This window comes from Falco peregrinus, chromosome 1, assembly GCF_023634155.1.
Source record: "Falco peregrinus isolate bFalPer1 chromosome 1, bFalPer1.pri, whole genome shotgun sequence".
In the NCBI taxonomy this organism is placed as follows: Eukaryota; Metazoa; Chordata; class Aves; order Falconiformes; family Falconidae; genus Falco; species Falco peregrinus.
Window position 1 is genome coordinate 86,186,434 of NC_073721.1, and position 16,515 is coordinate 86,202,948.

Below are 16,515 nucleotides of genomic sequence, written 5' to 3' on the forward strand. Positions count from 1 at the left end.
TGTTCAAATGAGACTTGCTATTTGTTTGAACTCTCAGAGTTACCTCCAGGGAAGGGTTGAAGACGGATTAGATCCTCTGTCATTGGAGGTATCAAGCATGAAAAGTTTACATAATCTTTTACAAACATAATTTAAAACAAATTATTATTTCCTTTGATGTTTCTGTTTCCTGTTGGTCCTACAGCCAAGTTCATGTGTGATAACAGAAACAGGAATGGCATGAGAGGGAACTGGTGAGAACTGACATATGTAGAGACTTCTTAAGCACGGAGAAGTCAAAAGCATGTTAATGGCAACACAGATCTTGGAGCAGCAGGATTTATATAGCAGTTTTTAATCATTCCAGAGTTCCTCTATAGCCACTCCATAAAGAACAGTCACTATCCAGGACAGCTTCAATAATAATAATAATTATTATAAGCGTTATATTTTTATTCTCTCTTTCACACTTCTGTAACACAAAACTTTACACAGATAAAATAATGGAATTAGAGAATTACGTAATTGTTTTATTATGAAGTACATTTTTGTGCATACTGCAAACATATCAGTCTGTAAAAACCTGAAAAAGATTTGGAGGCATAAGCAACTAAGAAGCATTTTCTAGAGGCAGAGTCCTAAAAGTTGACCAACAGCACCTATTGGAAAGAAATGCCTGTGCCCATTTGATTGGCATTATATTCTGCACATCCAGGAAGAGCAAAGCAGCTTCTGCTCCCACCTAACAAATTATGCAGGTCATGTGTCATCTGACAATGACTTCCTCTGAGTTCTGCATTACAGCCAGCCATACCTCATTCTCTCAATATCAATACAGCTATAAGAAAACATACAAAACCTTTGACCATTTCACCTCTTGAAATGGTAGGGCTGTTGTCACAAACAGACAACTTTCTAAATATTCTTAGCTAGAAAAAACACATGTAAAAGAACATTTTAAATCTCTACTGTGATATTTTTAAATGTTTCAAAATGTCAATTGACATGAACCAAATAGCTGCTATTGCCAGAAATTATTATTGGTGGATAGTGGAGAGAAACCTTCAAGCTATTTTGTTACTCTTAAGTGCCAGTAGTCTTCTTCCTACAAGAAAGAGAAATATGGGAAGTGGCTGAAAGATAAACATGTGAAGTGGGTTTTGCTAGTTTTGTTGGATAATCATGCAATCTGTCTTTCAGTAAGACCAGCGAGTGCCTATCAGCTTCACCAGCACAGTAAAACTGATCTGGATTTCCTGTCCTGGTACTTTTCTTCAATCTACTCTTCTCCAGTTTATTCTGTCCAGATTTTAAATTAATTTTATGGCTACTGTTGAAATTTTGTGCAAAGTAAATGGTAAAATTCAACTTCATTACTCTGAAGAAGAAGTGTACAATGCTGTCCTATAGAAGTGTGGCTGTGCTGGATTAACCCAAACTTCTGGCAGGGCAGCTGTTCAAAACCTAACACATTTTGTATATATTAACCTAGCAGGATAAACTCAGTGTTAGAAATACCTTATAAATGTAGTTGAATACAGCTACAGTGGATGAACTGGAATGAAGATGTTTCTCCTATAAGCTCTCCTGTTGATTTGTTGTGTGAACTTTGATGAGCTTTATGAGTCTGTTCATCATTACCTTTCCCACCCTTATCTGCTGAATGGCAAGATAACTTTCTCAAAGGCAATGAGCCAACGTTTGCAAGAGAGCTCTGAGATCATTACATAGGTGGTGGCTTTCAGAGGAAAGCAATGGCATGTAACAAGTACTGATGTTATAGTTTCTTTTTAAATAATATTGGACACTACCGTGTTTTTGTCAAAATTCATTGCAAAGTTTTGTTTCTCTGTTGGCATGACAAATTTGTTCTTTTCTTGGTATCTTGGTGGCAGGGGGTTAATTGCATTGAAGTTTTTTGTTTTAAAGTTCAAACTGGTAGTGAATTCAGGTGAGCTGCTTTTTTATGATAAGATTTCATCACACCCACTATTCCTGGGTGTTCTTTCTGGCTGTTAACAGACCTATTGGTTCAAATTTCATTTCAGTAGGTTTTATATTCTCTGGTAATACTGACTCTCCTCAACTCTTACTGAGACCCGCCCTATGTAGACTGTCACTTTAGGCTTTATCGAATGGGTGGAATATTTACTCAGCTGTAAGATTCAGATGTCATTTATTTAATAAGCCTCATACAGTTCTCAGGAAATGGCACTTGTATATTATTTTGGAAAATGCCCTGGGATCCTGGAGGGTGAATAGTTGAAAATATTAGCTGTTACACAGATGGTGTGGTGTAGTACACCTCAGGTACTACTGAGCTGGTTTAGAAGTTGAAAGAGAATACAAAGCTACACTTCCCAAAATGCTGCTGTGTACACACCAAGGGAAAACTCCCTGGCTACCAGCTTTCTTAAGGAAAATGGCATGAATGTGGATGCAGAATAATGTAAATATAATCCCAGTGTTCATGTAAGTGCGAAGGGTGCTGAGCCCCATGCAACTGTTTTCAACTGGCACACCACGTGCGATTTAAAATAAGGTCTCACGAATTAAAAGATCATGTAGAACAGAAGGCAGTTCATTGCAGGAGGCTACCTAGCTTACTTCCAGCTGACGGTATGCTACTGGCAGTACTTCCATAAAGAACTGATGAATGACGCTCCTCATTTTTGTCACTGACATGGACATTGGGACTGAGTGCACCCTCAGCAGAATTGCCAATGACACCAAGCTGAGTGGTGCAGTTGACATGCTGGAGGGAAGGGATGCATCCAGAGGAACCTTGACAAGCTTGAGAGGTGGGCCTATGCGAACCTCATGAAGTTGAACAAGGCCAAGTACAAATTCCTGCACCTGGGTCGGGACAACCCCTGGTATCAATACCAGCTGGGCAGAGAATGGATTGAGAGAAGCCTTGAGGAGAAGGACTTGGGGGTGATGGTTAACAAGAAGCTCAGCATGGCCCAGCAAGGTGCACTTACAGCCCAGAAAGCCAACCAAATCCTGGGCTGCATTAAAAGAAGCATGGCCAGCAGGTCCGGGGTGGTGATTCTCCCCCTCTACTCTGCTCTTGTGAGACCCCACCTAGAGTACTGCGTTCAGCTCTGGGGCCCCCAACATAAAAAGGGCATGGATCTGTTGGTGCAAGTCCAGAGGAGGGCCACACAGATGATCATAGGGTTGGAGCACGTCTCCTGTGAAGATAGGCTGAGGCAGTCAGGGTCATTCAACCTGGAGAAGAGGCCCCGGGGAGACCTTACAGCAGCCTTCCAGTACCTAAAGGGGCTGACAAGAAAGCTGGAGAGGGACCTTTTACAAGGGTAATAGGACAAGGAGGAATGACTTTAAACTGAAAGAGGGTAGATTTAGATTAGATATAAGGAAGAAATTCTTTACTGTGAGGGTGCTGAGGCACTGGCACAGGCTGCCCAGAGCAGCTGTGGATGCCCCATCCCCGGCAGTGTTCCAGGCCAGGCTGGGTGGAGCTTTGGGCAACCTGGTTTAGTGGCAGGTGTCCCTGCCCATGGCCGGGGGTTGGAACTAGGTGATCTTTAAGGTCCCTTCCAACACAAAACATTCTATGGTTCTATGAATTGGTCCTATTCCTTGACATCAAGAGGAAGATATGGCCCAGAATCCACGCTGAAGGAAGTTAGGAATAAATAGTTTAGAAAAATTTTGCACCCTGTGGCCCTGCAGAATTGAGGCAAACTGGTAGAAAACAATCTTATTTGATAAATCAGCTTATTGATTAAGTAACTAGTGGACAGCAGCAGAGGCACCTAGGTCTAAAGCTGGCACTATGAAACAGCACAGAAGCAGTGCAACGGTTCTGGAAGCATGCCATCCACAATCCAGTGCTCTGCCCATACTGTGACTTGCTGTAGCGTCTCGGCATTCCTTGTGTCTGCTGAAAACTATGCTGAGGGCTCTATGGTTCCCTGTAAGCTGAGACTAATAGACCTATTCTAAAGAAACATACTTGCTCTGCTTCTGCAACACAGAAATATATTTCATCTTTCTCAGGAGCACAGGAATTGTACACTAGATACTTTATAGAAAAGCCTAAGAAGGTTCTGCCACTAACAGTTACCAAATAACCTGCCTCCCACAGCAAGTGTCGCCATTCACTTTTCTGTAATTAAAGGTATTTAGTTAGTGAAGTATATGATTCTATATCACTGATCAACCTTTAAATTAATTGCTTTAACAAAATCAGCTGGTTGAAACTGGACTTCTGGATCTCTGAAGGAGAGGAAACTAAATTATATCAGCAAATTTTTCACTTTGCTACCTTCTGCCCAAAGTTTATTAGGCCAAAAAGAAGCTAAAATCCACTCTCATAAAGGCACAAAGGTTACCAGGAATGACAGAGCTGTTTAATATCTTAAATGTGAAATACAGTTCGTCACCTGGCAGGTTTGAACACAAAAGTCAGCTGTGTAACTTACTTCCTGTTAAATGCTATCATGCTTGGAATTCATAAACAAACTCTTTATTGCATGATTGACTCAGAGGACTCATCAAACTATTAAAAAATTGCATATGTCTGTATCAAAGTTAATATTTATATAGTGACAGCATACAATAAGAGTGTGACCAACTCTACAAAGCAAAGTAACCCCAGCTGTGTGCTCCATGTTTTGGTTCATTAGCTGGTGCTTGGATTATTGCAACATTGCAATCTTAATATACCCTGAAGCTCTCACTGGCAGTTTTAAGGCATGATGTAACAAGACTTACGTGGGTGGAATGCTGCCCAGCTCTGAAGCAGTTTGCTTGCTTTGGTTTTGACTTCTGCGTAAACAATTTGCATGTTGATTTTTAACACAGTGGTTAGAAAGGCAGGCTGCACCTACACCTTTTCCTGTTTCTTCCACAGACTCCTTGTATAAAGTATTTAATTAGCTCCACTTTGCTTATTTTACAATCTTTCTTTGTCTCAGTTCATAAAAGTTCATTTACTTTGAATGCTACTGAATGTTCCTCCTAAATGTGCACAATTTACGGGACTTTTCATTTGTAGAGGTTACTTGTCCACCCTAGCCATTGCGAACGTACTCACATTTAAGTATTCACTATTGAAATATTCAGTGTTCCACAGAATAAGCTACATAAGGCACTTTTAGGGCGTATACTGTCTTCATAATCCTAATTCTCACCAAAGCAGTGACACTGGACTAAATTTGACTGGGAAGTAGGTCTAAATTCAAACAGGAAAAAACACAGTTCTACTTTGTTTTACAAACTTCTCTTTATCATTTAATTCTGTAGGGAGATTATTTTGAACACATAAATCACTGATTATTTTTGAGATAGGCTACTAAGGTTGTAAAAATCTTCAGACGCTTATTACATTTATATCACTGGCAATATAATCTTGGATCACAAACCTGTGTTTCTGTGAAAAGAAAAACAAATCTTGGATCACAGCTTCATTTGGTCTAAACAGATAGAGCTTCTTTGAAATAGCAAATTGACAGGTTTGCACCAGTTCAGAATCTGACAGACAGGTATATATGAATATATAGGAATACAAAGAAATGAAACGTTTCCATGCAATAGAAGTTGTGGGGTTAACTGTTGGAAAAGCTACTAAATAATTTGTACTATCAAAGGGCAAAAGGGTCTAATCTAGCAGTGATGTTAAAAGGTGAAAGGAAAGGTTTCCATTCGGAGAATGATTTAAGTTAGCTAGAACTCGTAGGTCTGGAAAAGAGAATAAGCTGGCAGCAGCCAGGTTCAAAGCAAACAAGAAAGGTGGTTTTTCATATGACAGGTGGTGGACCTGTGCAACTTCTTGCTGGAAAGACATTGCAGATCATAAAGCTCACTTGAGCTCAAAGGAGAGGTCTCCTAAGCATTACACCTCAAAACCACATGCAGCCCAAGAAGTGTTGGAGCTGAAAACAGCTGGAACGCAGGAATGTATTAGGGGGAAGTATCACTCCTGTTTGCCTTGTTCTTATTCTTCCCTAGGTGTCTATGGCCAGCACTGGACATGAAACACTGGGCTAACTGGGCCTTTTGTCTGACCCAGTACATCCAATACAGATTCTTAGGTGAAAGAAAAGCATCAGTGATGCCTTTCGGAGTAAATGAAGCCTTGCCTCCTCCACTCCATGTAATATTAAGCTTAACCATCTCTCCCTGCCTATTCTAGGGCAGCACTCTACAAATAAACCTGTTTCTCAATTTTTTGCTAAATGAGCCCTCACAACCACAGCACAGCAAAACTTGGAAATGCTAATTTTTTAATCAAACAAATTAACCTCAGTTGCCAATTTGAAATACCAGCAAATACCTAGCCTAGTAGTCTCACACCTTTACAGTCTGGCTAACTGATTTCTACATAACCCCAAGGAGTTAATCATACTTTGCATAATGCATCGAAGACATAACAGTTTAGTATTACAAGGCATCATCACCTTGAGTTTATCCTGGTTACATTATTCATGACTGAATTATGCAATTACGCAGACATTGAGAGAAACTTATGTGGTGATGTGGTATAAAATCATCTTCATACACTTCCAGGAGAAAAGACTGAGGAGGGATAAGTAATTACTCTAGGAAAGGTTTGGGTTGGGCTGGGTTTTTTAAATGCACTGGGGCTGATGTTTCAAATTGCTTCACTTGTAAAGTGAGGCGACTTCATCATCACAAGTCCCGCTGCAGAGTGTTCTGGGGAAACCATAAACACACTAACAGAGACTAATGGGCTTGTCCGCAAGGGGTAATCAGTGCGTGATAAAGCAGGAGATAAATTCAAAGCACGCTAGCCAGCTTGCAATAACTATTATGGTCCTTTTCTACATGCAGGAAAAACCCAATGTCACGGTATCTTACACCTGACAACTTAGACTCCTCCAAAGTTATAAGTCACAGGCACTGGGAGAATCATCATGATCTCTCCTTTCCAACTGCTAAAGACCAATTGCCTAAAAATCATCTTTAGTCCCATAAAGTCTTTTTCCTATATGTGTATATATATAGTTGCCTGTATGAGGCACTCGGCAGAGGTAATTTTAAGAGGAAATCCTGCATATAAAGAAGAAACATTTTCCTTTGAAATACTTACACAACTCTTAATTGTAAAGTTCATGGGGGCTGTGCTGGGTTTAACTGGAAGAATGCAAACATCTTTAAAACATCTTTAAAAGTCATCAAGCTTGTCTTCTATAGACTGTTCTTCCATAAGTAGCATATCCATGCACAGAGTGGTTCCCTGGTTAGGAATCTGGGGGAGAAGAATAACAAGGACTTCCATCTAACAGCACTACACTGAATTTACATCAGTAGGAATAGGTAGAAGGCCCAGATCCACAAAGGCAGTCTTTGCGGGTGGACTTGCCTCTGCAACTCTGGGTGAGTTTTCAGGGGAGCTGCAGACTCAGGATCTGCCTTCTGCCAGTTTTATGACATGGACAAACTCCGTTTAGCATAGGTGCTTGGACACATGCACTCTGAACAAACTGATCTCCCACAGACTGTACGGTGTCTTTTGCAGGTCTCATCAAAAGCAACTGATCCACTCAAAATGTAGATTACACAAAGAGATATGATGATAGTGAAGCAGGTTCAGTGGTCTTCCTGGTCCCCATACAATCGTATGTTCCTGAATAGTCCAGACACAAGCAAGAACAAACCAAACTGTGAATTAAAATCTTTGCCCTTCTTCTGGTACAAGCTTATATAGACCATAAACTTATTTATAATTAGAAAAAAAATTAAAGCCATTTCAGACATCTTACCTTCCAGTCAGTGTCCATTTGCACTTTAGCTGTCAAATTAAATCAGTTTTACAGAGCAGATTTTTTTAAAACACTGCACAAACCAGCACTGTATCTTTACTGTTTAAATTGCCTTTGGTAACCCTTGCTCTTGCTCAGACTGCCAGGTAAAACAGGAGCTGACATGGATGTGGGGCTATAAAACTGATTTTTTTTATATATACTTTTAGCAATTTGTAGTCCTAAATTATGTATAGACACTTCATCTTATTATGGCCTGGAGAACCCTTGTTGTGAGGGAAGTGCATGGCCTGCAACAAGGTGAGAGCCAAACAGGGTGGGTTACTGTTAAGTGCCATTGCATTCACCACATTGGCAACATTTTTCAACAACCTGGGTTATGCTGTAGTTTGTAGCAAAAGTTATAAGACAGGCATTATGTTTCCTACCGTGTCTTAATGTATTGTATGATACTAATACATTAACACATGTCAGGAGGAAAAGAAGGGCTCGTTGCCAAAGAAAGGTAGAGGTAGTAAGCAAGAGGAGAACATGGTCACAAACTGCTGGGTCACAAATAGGAGAGATGAAATACATACAAGGCAGAACTCTACTTGAAGAAGCTGCCTGTACGAGAAAAATCTACTGCAAGGAATAATTTAAAATCAGGCACCCAGACAGTGTTAGTTCATGGAGTCAGAAGTCCTAGAAGAAAGTCAGTATCTCGAGTTTTCTTTTATGTACACTAAAATAAACCATAAGCAATTTTGTATAAATAATTTCTGGCTTTCCTGTAGCATGCATGTTAATTAGTGCAAGTGTTTTTAATTAATAAATCATTCAGAATTTTAAATATGGAAAACATGCTTTATGCAATAATAATAGAGTTCTACAGAAGCTTAAGCTTTCAACTCTAAGTTCAACGTAAAAAGGTTGTGTTCCATTTTAATTTACTGTTCAGGCTTTTGCTATAATTTTGTGCAAACAGGCAATGAGGGACCACTAAAACGCAGCTAGTCCTGCTGGCACAAGTTTGCAATGAATTTAACATAAAGGTCTGTTCCTCTTATGCTAATTTAGTGAGGTTATAAGCTGAAAGCAGAAACAGATTTTAATGAGATAATGGCAGAGTTTTACACTGCTTTTATTTTCTTCTACTGAAGATCTGGGGGAAAATATTCCACCTAAGTGGTTGCATTTCACTTGCTTTCCTGGAGATCTTTCATTGAATAAAATCCCACAAATTTAAAAAGAAATGTTAGCAAATTGGAATCAATAACAGACAACTGAAGAAAAGCAAAATAAGTCAAGTGAGGGAAGGTTTGGCATTTAATCCAGGGGCAAGGGAGGTTTTGGGGATACCTAAGAATTTAAGGTAATAGGGCAAGTGTGCTTCTAAAGTGTTTTCACTAGAATAGTCTGGAGGAAAGAATGAACATTGTGATAACTGAGGTATAAAATCAATGCTGCTGAGACAATATGAAGCAATTTATACTTTTCTCCCAGTAGTTGATTCAGGCTGTCTGCAGCATCTGGTGGAATTCACTTGAAACATTTGGATTTGGAAGATTCTCACTGACAAAACAGGTAGATGTTTTTCTTTTTAAGCTATGTTTAAGTATACTGATAATTGCTTTCCCTTTCTCCTGCATGTTTTGTGTAGTTAATGTTTCTTGTAACTGAAGTAGGCACATTTTAACTACTTGTTTGTACAGTCTCTAGAAAAGTAGTGACCTGATGAAGCTCTCTAGACTGTACTGCAATTATATCACTATTACTATTAGCCTCAACTGCAATCCACTTCCATAAGCTGTTTTACCATAGACCGATAATTTCGTAGTTCCCTGCAAGCAACACATAAGAAGCAGATTGTGACTTAACAGCAATTAACTGTTCGACCAAAACAGTAGGGTTTGATAGCAATTACATGAACAGTAGTACACTACAAGGCAGCCAGCCATTACAAATTTAAAACAAACTACTACCTGCACAGTAGGTTTTGACACATATGGTATATAACATTTTTTGAGAAGCTTTCTTGTTCTAGCCTAGGCATGACATAAAGACATGTATAAAGATCCAGGTAACAAAAACAGTATTTCAAAACTCATCACCTGTTGGTCAGGACTGAGGTTATTGGGTTATTGCCTGTCAAGTACGATGTGCCCATTTATCTCATGGTAGTGTAAGAGTCATGATCTGATCTGATAGTACGCAAGTAAGTTGTGATTTCCTTACTCCTATTTGCTTGATTTCTTTTTGCTTGATTTAGGTCTGAAACTGGGTGCTGCACCTGCTGTCACTCAGGAGCTGTTACTGGTTGTGGAAATGAAGCTGTCTGTTGTAGTGCTATACCTGTAATGCTTCACAGTCTGAAAATTAATAACAAAATTTTTCTGCAGAAATTGCTTAGAGTAAAATCAAATCCTCACTTGGTACAGGATCTTACTTTCACTCCTATGCAGGCAGTGGTCTCTGGGATTTATGAAATACAGTGATTGAAAACTCTTCTGGAGAGATGGCTCTATATGCTCCTGGATTGAAAATGAGTAGCATCCCTCATAATCAGGCCCGCTAGAGAGCACTTTTCTTCTCTACTGCCTTTCATTATCTGTCACTCAATTATAAAAGACTTCTATACTTGATTTCTTGCATCAGTTGTATTTTTATTTAGGGATGTAAGAAATTCTCTCTGCCAATATTTGATTTAGGATCTTGCTTCTGAAATGCTGACTTTAATTCATTGTTGGTATTTCTGAAACAATTTGGCTGAAAGTCTAGGGTGAAAGAACAATTCATCCTGCTTTCTCCGCCCCCCCCCCCCCATTTCTATTCTTGTAATTTTTTGCTATCCGTGTGAAGTGTTGATATTCCTCTGTTCAAAAGGTCCCAACATCATTGCCCACTGTTTTTTTAAAATATTAGCTACCAATGAAAGGTCATTGAGAATAAAATAAGCAAAATCAGATTTGTATGACTTGTAAGTCATACAGCCCCTTCATTACATGAACTCTAGTACAGAATAACTTTACATGGCTCAGAAATAAATTTGCATCTTAACCTGTAACAAGAGAAATATTTCTTATGTATGTGACAGAAATGTGAACACTTATATGAAAATTTATCAAGGCTGATAAAAGGGCAGCTGAATTTTCACTGTGGCTATGAATTAATTTTATGAAGTTTCAGAAAGATGCTATATTCTTCCCTTCCCTTCTAGAAAAATCTAGGGGTTTTCTTTTTTTTTTTTTTCCCACCTCGATTTTCTCAATTACAGAGGGCCACATTATAATAAGAGTGCTCAGGGATGATGGCGGTCACCAGCAGCTACAAAACTAAAGAACTGACATTCATGAGAAGAGTGGTCAAACAGAAAACAAGAGAAAAGGAAGAAACACTACGGGAGAAGACATTGTATAAAGGAGGACCTGGAGACTTGAAGCGTGATTCCTTGAAGAAGGTGAAGCCAAGATGCAGAAATAATGGATTCACAAATGGAGGTCAAACCAGAAACCTGAGTGACTAGAAATCTGTATGAGACATTTTGATTCAGGAAGTCAACCAAGATAAAAGGAAATCTGAAATAACAAAGAAAGACAAATCTCACTGTTAAACAATGAAATGCTGAGTATTAGGTCATGTGAAAGAGTGAAAAATCAGCAGTTTTGTGAGCAACAGAATTCCTGATGTCTGGTTTCTTACAAATTTGTGGTTTGTGATTTCATTTTCTGTTGTCCAGGAAAATGTGAATGCTGATTGAAGATTTTCCTGGTGTTGAGCATTAATAATAATTAATAATTGTGCATTAACTGGACAGAGCACCTGTTGCAGTCTTTCCAGCAGTAAAGGCAAGTGCAGATCTCTCTTCTTTAACCAGTCATCAATCTTCATGAAAACTGCAGGAAGTTGGTATTTTTAAGACCTTTACTCTGTTATCACTGAGGTTTCAGCTTACCAATGGGTTCAAAAATGGGTCATTAGGTTTAGATGCTCACAAAATATACACATAGCTGAATCAAATAAGCCTTAAGAAATAAGACAAATTGGGTGGAACAAATCCCAGAAGAAGAGCTGTGGTTATTGAGTGGAAAGGAGATGAATGAGGCAAGACACAGAGAAAGCTGACATTGTCATGGCTTCAGGAAAAATGGTAAAAGAGGAGGTAAAATATATTGAGATGGCGTTTAACAGAAAGAGAACCACGAAGAAGGCAGAAGAGAGCAATTTATTGAAAAGCAGGAGAGGAAGGGATAGGATGTGAAAAGGCTGTGGCTGGCAGGTTCTGAAGAAGAGGAAGAGGAGCCTCTCCCACTCCTGCTCTCACTCTCCACCGCTCCCTAGTGACAGGCAATATGGAAGAAGATGTTTGAAGGCAGGAGAGAGGTCAGTAAACTGAAGGAGGAGATAATGAGATGAGAAGAATAGTGAGCATATGCAGCAGTGGGAAATACAGCAGTGCCATCTGACTGAAGGGACAGAAGCCAGTGGGCACAGGCGGCCAAGGACAGAGATGTGGATATGGGTAAAGGATAATCTGACATAAGGATGAACTGTGTGAAGAAAATTGAGTAATGGGCATTAGATCACTTCTGCTTTGCAACTGTGTGTGCCAGAGCTTGAGGAGGAAGGCTGGAAGAGGGGCTGGCATGCCTGCTCAGCTATTTTGTTTTGTGAATGCTGCCAAAGGGGCAGGTGGAGCATAACTCGTAAATGCTTTGTTCATCAGAGAAGTATTGAATTACATCTGGTAATTATACAACAAGGGAACTAAAAATAATGGTTTGCCTGTGCGTCAGTGTCTCTGGAAGTATCGATTAATCATCGTACGAGTCAAAGCTGGTTGTGAACTCTCCAGCAAGACATGGCTTCATCAGAGGAAGCTGGTATCAGCACCGGGATCAGCATCTTTGATGAACTGTGGAGTAGAATTCCAGGGGACTGCCAGGTATCCAGCCCATTCGAGCAAGGGAGCCAGCTGGCTCGGGGACCTAGAAATTCTGAAACCACAGGGCAACCCAGAGGGCAGACCCATCCCAGCGATCCAGACCTGGGAAGGGAGCAGACACTGAGCAAAATTAATGCGCAAGTGAAAATCACATCTGCTGTTCAGGAGGTGGGCAGCACTGAGCCTGATGAGCACCATATCAATTTCAGCCAGCAGCTGCCCAGGATCATACTTCATTTCAAAAATCCCATGTGTTGGTATTCGCAGACTTTCTTTTTCAACAGAAATTCCAGCTTTCACAAAACATCAAAAAATATTGTCTTTCCCAGTCTGCATAAAATGTATCAGTATTTCTAAGATTTGGCCAACTTGCTTGCCATGTGAATTTGCTGCTTGCAGGATCATAGGTTTCCTAGTCATGTTGAATTCTTAAAGTTTTTGTACTTGATAATTTGTGCATCATTCTCCCACATATATCACTGATTTGATAATGAACATAAAAACAGCCCACCATGACTTGAGTCTTCTGAAACAAACTTCATGTAAAGGAGGAAAGACCCTCTGCCTGCCTCTGGGCCACGTCAGCAAAAGTGCAGAACAGATGCAACTACAAACCAAGTCAATAAGCTGCAAACATTCATCACTGATGTTTAGTGAGTGAACATTGGTAACTCAATTCAAGGGAAGTTTTGAAATTTTCAGCCTACAACTTGCTGCACTTCTGTTTGACCATCTGTAAATAGGGAACAGGCTTCTATAATCCTAGAGGCAATGCCAATAATTTTAACATATACATAGGTCAGAAAATGCCTATGGGTCTTTTCTTGGAAACAGCATGTAGGAGAAAAATAATCCTTCTTTGTTCAGACACAGCTTAACTAAAAACCAAACTTTCTGAGCATGCAAAAGACAACACAAAATTAAAAAGTTACTTTTCTTCTAAAAGCTTTCCTCTCTCTCCCTATTTATAGCATTTGACTTTCTCTGTTGCATTTCTCTGTCCTGAGGTTACTGGCATGTCCTGTCCTTGACACAATCAGAGGTTAGCCACAGTGATGTTACAGCAGCCTGCACAAGGACGATAAAACCAGGATTGCTTCTCTGTCAGCCACTGCTGAAACACAGAAGCTGAAAACTGTTTAAGATCATAGGGTTTGTTTCTTGTAGTGACAAGCTGGCAGGAGCTCCTTTCCTTATTACTTATCAGAAAGAAGTTAGCTGCTTTTAACACAATCTCTCCTTGCTGTTTTCTTAACTGTTCTTTCAGTATCTTTCTGACATAGACCAAGTCTAAAATGTCATCTTATCATGTCACATGTTGTAGTTTAGAAAGAAATATTTCTATTACAAGGAAAAATGGCCTTCTTTATCTGTTTTTAGGATGTAATCACAAAATGGAAAATACAGGAAAAATATTCAATCCTTAAATGTGAGTACTATGTAACTGTAAGCTTATCTTTACTAGTACCATCTAGTGCCTATCATTATTATCTCACATTTCAGGTATCTATAAGATACAATCATTCTTAGAGATATAAATATTTTCCCTATATTATTTATGTGTATGGAGTTATATAAAGATGAGCTTTGGGACAAGGGTTTTATAGCAAGTTTCCGGCCTATGAAAAATAGAAATAATGACCAAGCATACAGTCCTTTACTCAGAAAGGGTCATCTAAAAGACATCAACTTGCTGAAACAACCACTTGTGCTTTCTCTCACAGGTCTCACAGTCAAACCCAGTAATGAATCTGCAGCTCTTGATTTCATACATGTAGGAGAAAAGTGTTTAGACAGTTCAGAGGAACACATGATGCTGTATGCAGTCTTCACAGTCTTGTTCAGTATGCAGCTGTGGATGAGAAAACTTTCCAAGGAAGCTACGCTGGCAGGTCAGTCCAGAATGCTCTAAAAGAAAGAGAGATGTGGTGGGTATAACTGAACTAATGACAAAGACATTTCAACTGTAACTGGAAAAAAGTGTTTCACCTGCCACTGACTGCTGTTTTCCTTCCTGTTCCCAAGCAATGAGAGTCTTATAATCAATAAGTAGATAGGATGGTACAGAACTTTCATCTGCAAGAAGTGTGCACAGCTGTGAGGAAATGGAGGTTGAACATTATAAAAACCCCAAGAAAATAGAGTCAGGACTATGGACATTTGGATAAACTAGGTTAAGCTCCCTGAATGAAGTTGCAAGTAACTATTAACAAGTCTGCAAAATTAAACAAGGAATAGATGACCAATAGCCAGTAACAAAAAAGTGAGTAATTGTGTGCAACCATGACATTTAATAAACAGCATGTTAGAAGAGAATATGATTGCTAAATATATTAGTGTCACACCTGCTACTGTCTATATTGCTTTTCTCCTTGTTTTCAAGATGACACTAACTGGATTAGCTATGAATAGATTCAACTGTAGAAGTCCTTTACCTACGAATAGTACACAGAATTCTGCAAACAGCACCTTGCTCACACCAGTCTGAACAAAAGAAAAAGATATATTGTGTAATGGCAGAGAGGGTGGTGGTGACAGTTGGTGGTTGCTGAGGCTGAAATCTTCAACATAACCACAGACGTGTGACAGCAATTGTACAAGCTTCCCTCCAGACTTCGTAATTGTTGTTCTTCTACATTGATCTGCATGAGATAATTCTGCGGGTGAAAGACATACATATAAACCTTGACATCTTCCCTTGGTTAACAAATGTAATCTTGATACTACTAGTTTCTAACCACTAGAAAATGCCTTGCATAATCATATACCAAGACAGATATATGCCTTCTAGTAATCTAACCTGCTGGGAAAAAGCGAAGCAGATGAGAACATCCTGAAATATTTTCCAGCAGGGATAGGGAGCTACTCCCAGCAGTTGGCAAAAATCACTCAGAAAAAAGCAGTGCTTACTTTTAATCTTGCACATATCTTCTCTGTCAGCATTTTCTGTGGTTCTGCTTAGTTGGGTCTCATATTCAGCTCCACACAAGATCTCCTAATCATTCTCTATAGCCATCGTTGTCAGAAGCCATGAACCTTTTTAATGCTAAGTTTCTCTTTAGCAATATTCTCTTTCCCAGAATTGTACAAGAGGCTTGGTTTGCATTTCAGCTAGCTGATGCTTCAAGAATGACTTCCTCCTTCATTGAAAAAACAGTAACATTTGCCTCTTACCCCAGTTTGGGGCAGTTCAGAAATCCATCCTCCCTTTCTCCTGCTACCCTGTTCAGCCCTCTTGCTTTCTTTCCAATATTGCAGCAAGCCATGTCCAGAGTCCACTAGCACAGTCTGTTGCACTCTGCAGCAGCCTCTGAAAAAAGTCTTTTTTACCCAACGCAGTGGCTGGCCGGTTGTGCTGATTCATAAACAGAAACAACCCCCACCCCTCCACAACCTGGCTGTGGGGCTGGGGAAAACGGGGCAGTATAGCTGGGTCAGACGCATAGCAAGCACTGTCTCTCACAACAGCAGGCAAGATGTCAAAAGCGTGAGACACCTGGGCTTTGGTCACATGCATCTGATCAGAAAAAGACACCGGCATTTCATCTCCCTGATCTCTGCTTCTTGCAGAAATGCTGAGATGAGCTGCAAATGCAGCATTTTTACTAGTGCAAAATTCTTCTTAACCTTTGTCTCACTGACATTATGCTGTGCTAGAAAAATAGTGTATTTATTTTACAGTTTAATTCTAAAGGAAGTCAGGAAAAGTTTCCTGGAGAAACACAGATACTCCTGCATTTTAAAAATCTGTAATAACAGTAAGTTCCTACTCGTTGGAACAAGTACTTTTTCGAGATCAAAGTGCTGTCTGTTTTCATTACTCCTTTCATTATGATGCAAACAGAAAATACTCTG

At 39.6% G+C, this 16,515-nt stretch overlaps 1 protein-coding gene across 5 annotated transcripts in view; it reads right to left on the reverse strand.

Moving 5' to 3' along the window:
* FUT8 (fucosyltransferase 8) overlaps window positions 1-16,515 on the reverse strand; it is a 187,533-nt gene that overhangs the window by 135,535 nt on the left and 35,483 nt on the right. For 4 of the 5 annotated variants that reach the window (XM_055796305.1, XM_055796312.1, XM_055796340.1 and 1 more), the window contains exon 2: window positions 7,064-7,222. The exons of the other annotated variant lie outside the window; for it this stretch is intronic. The gene's annotated coding sequence lies outside the window, so the exon portion shown is untranslated. The remainder of the gene's footprint in view (window positions 1-7,063; window positions 7,223-16,515) is intronic. 5 annotated transcript variants of the gene reach the window in all.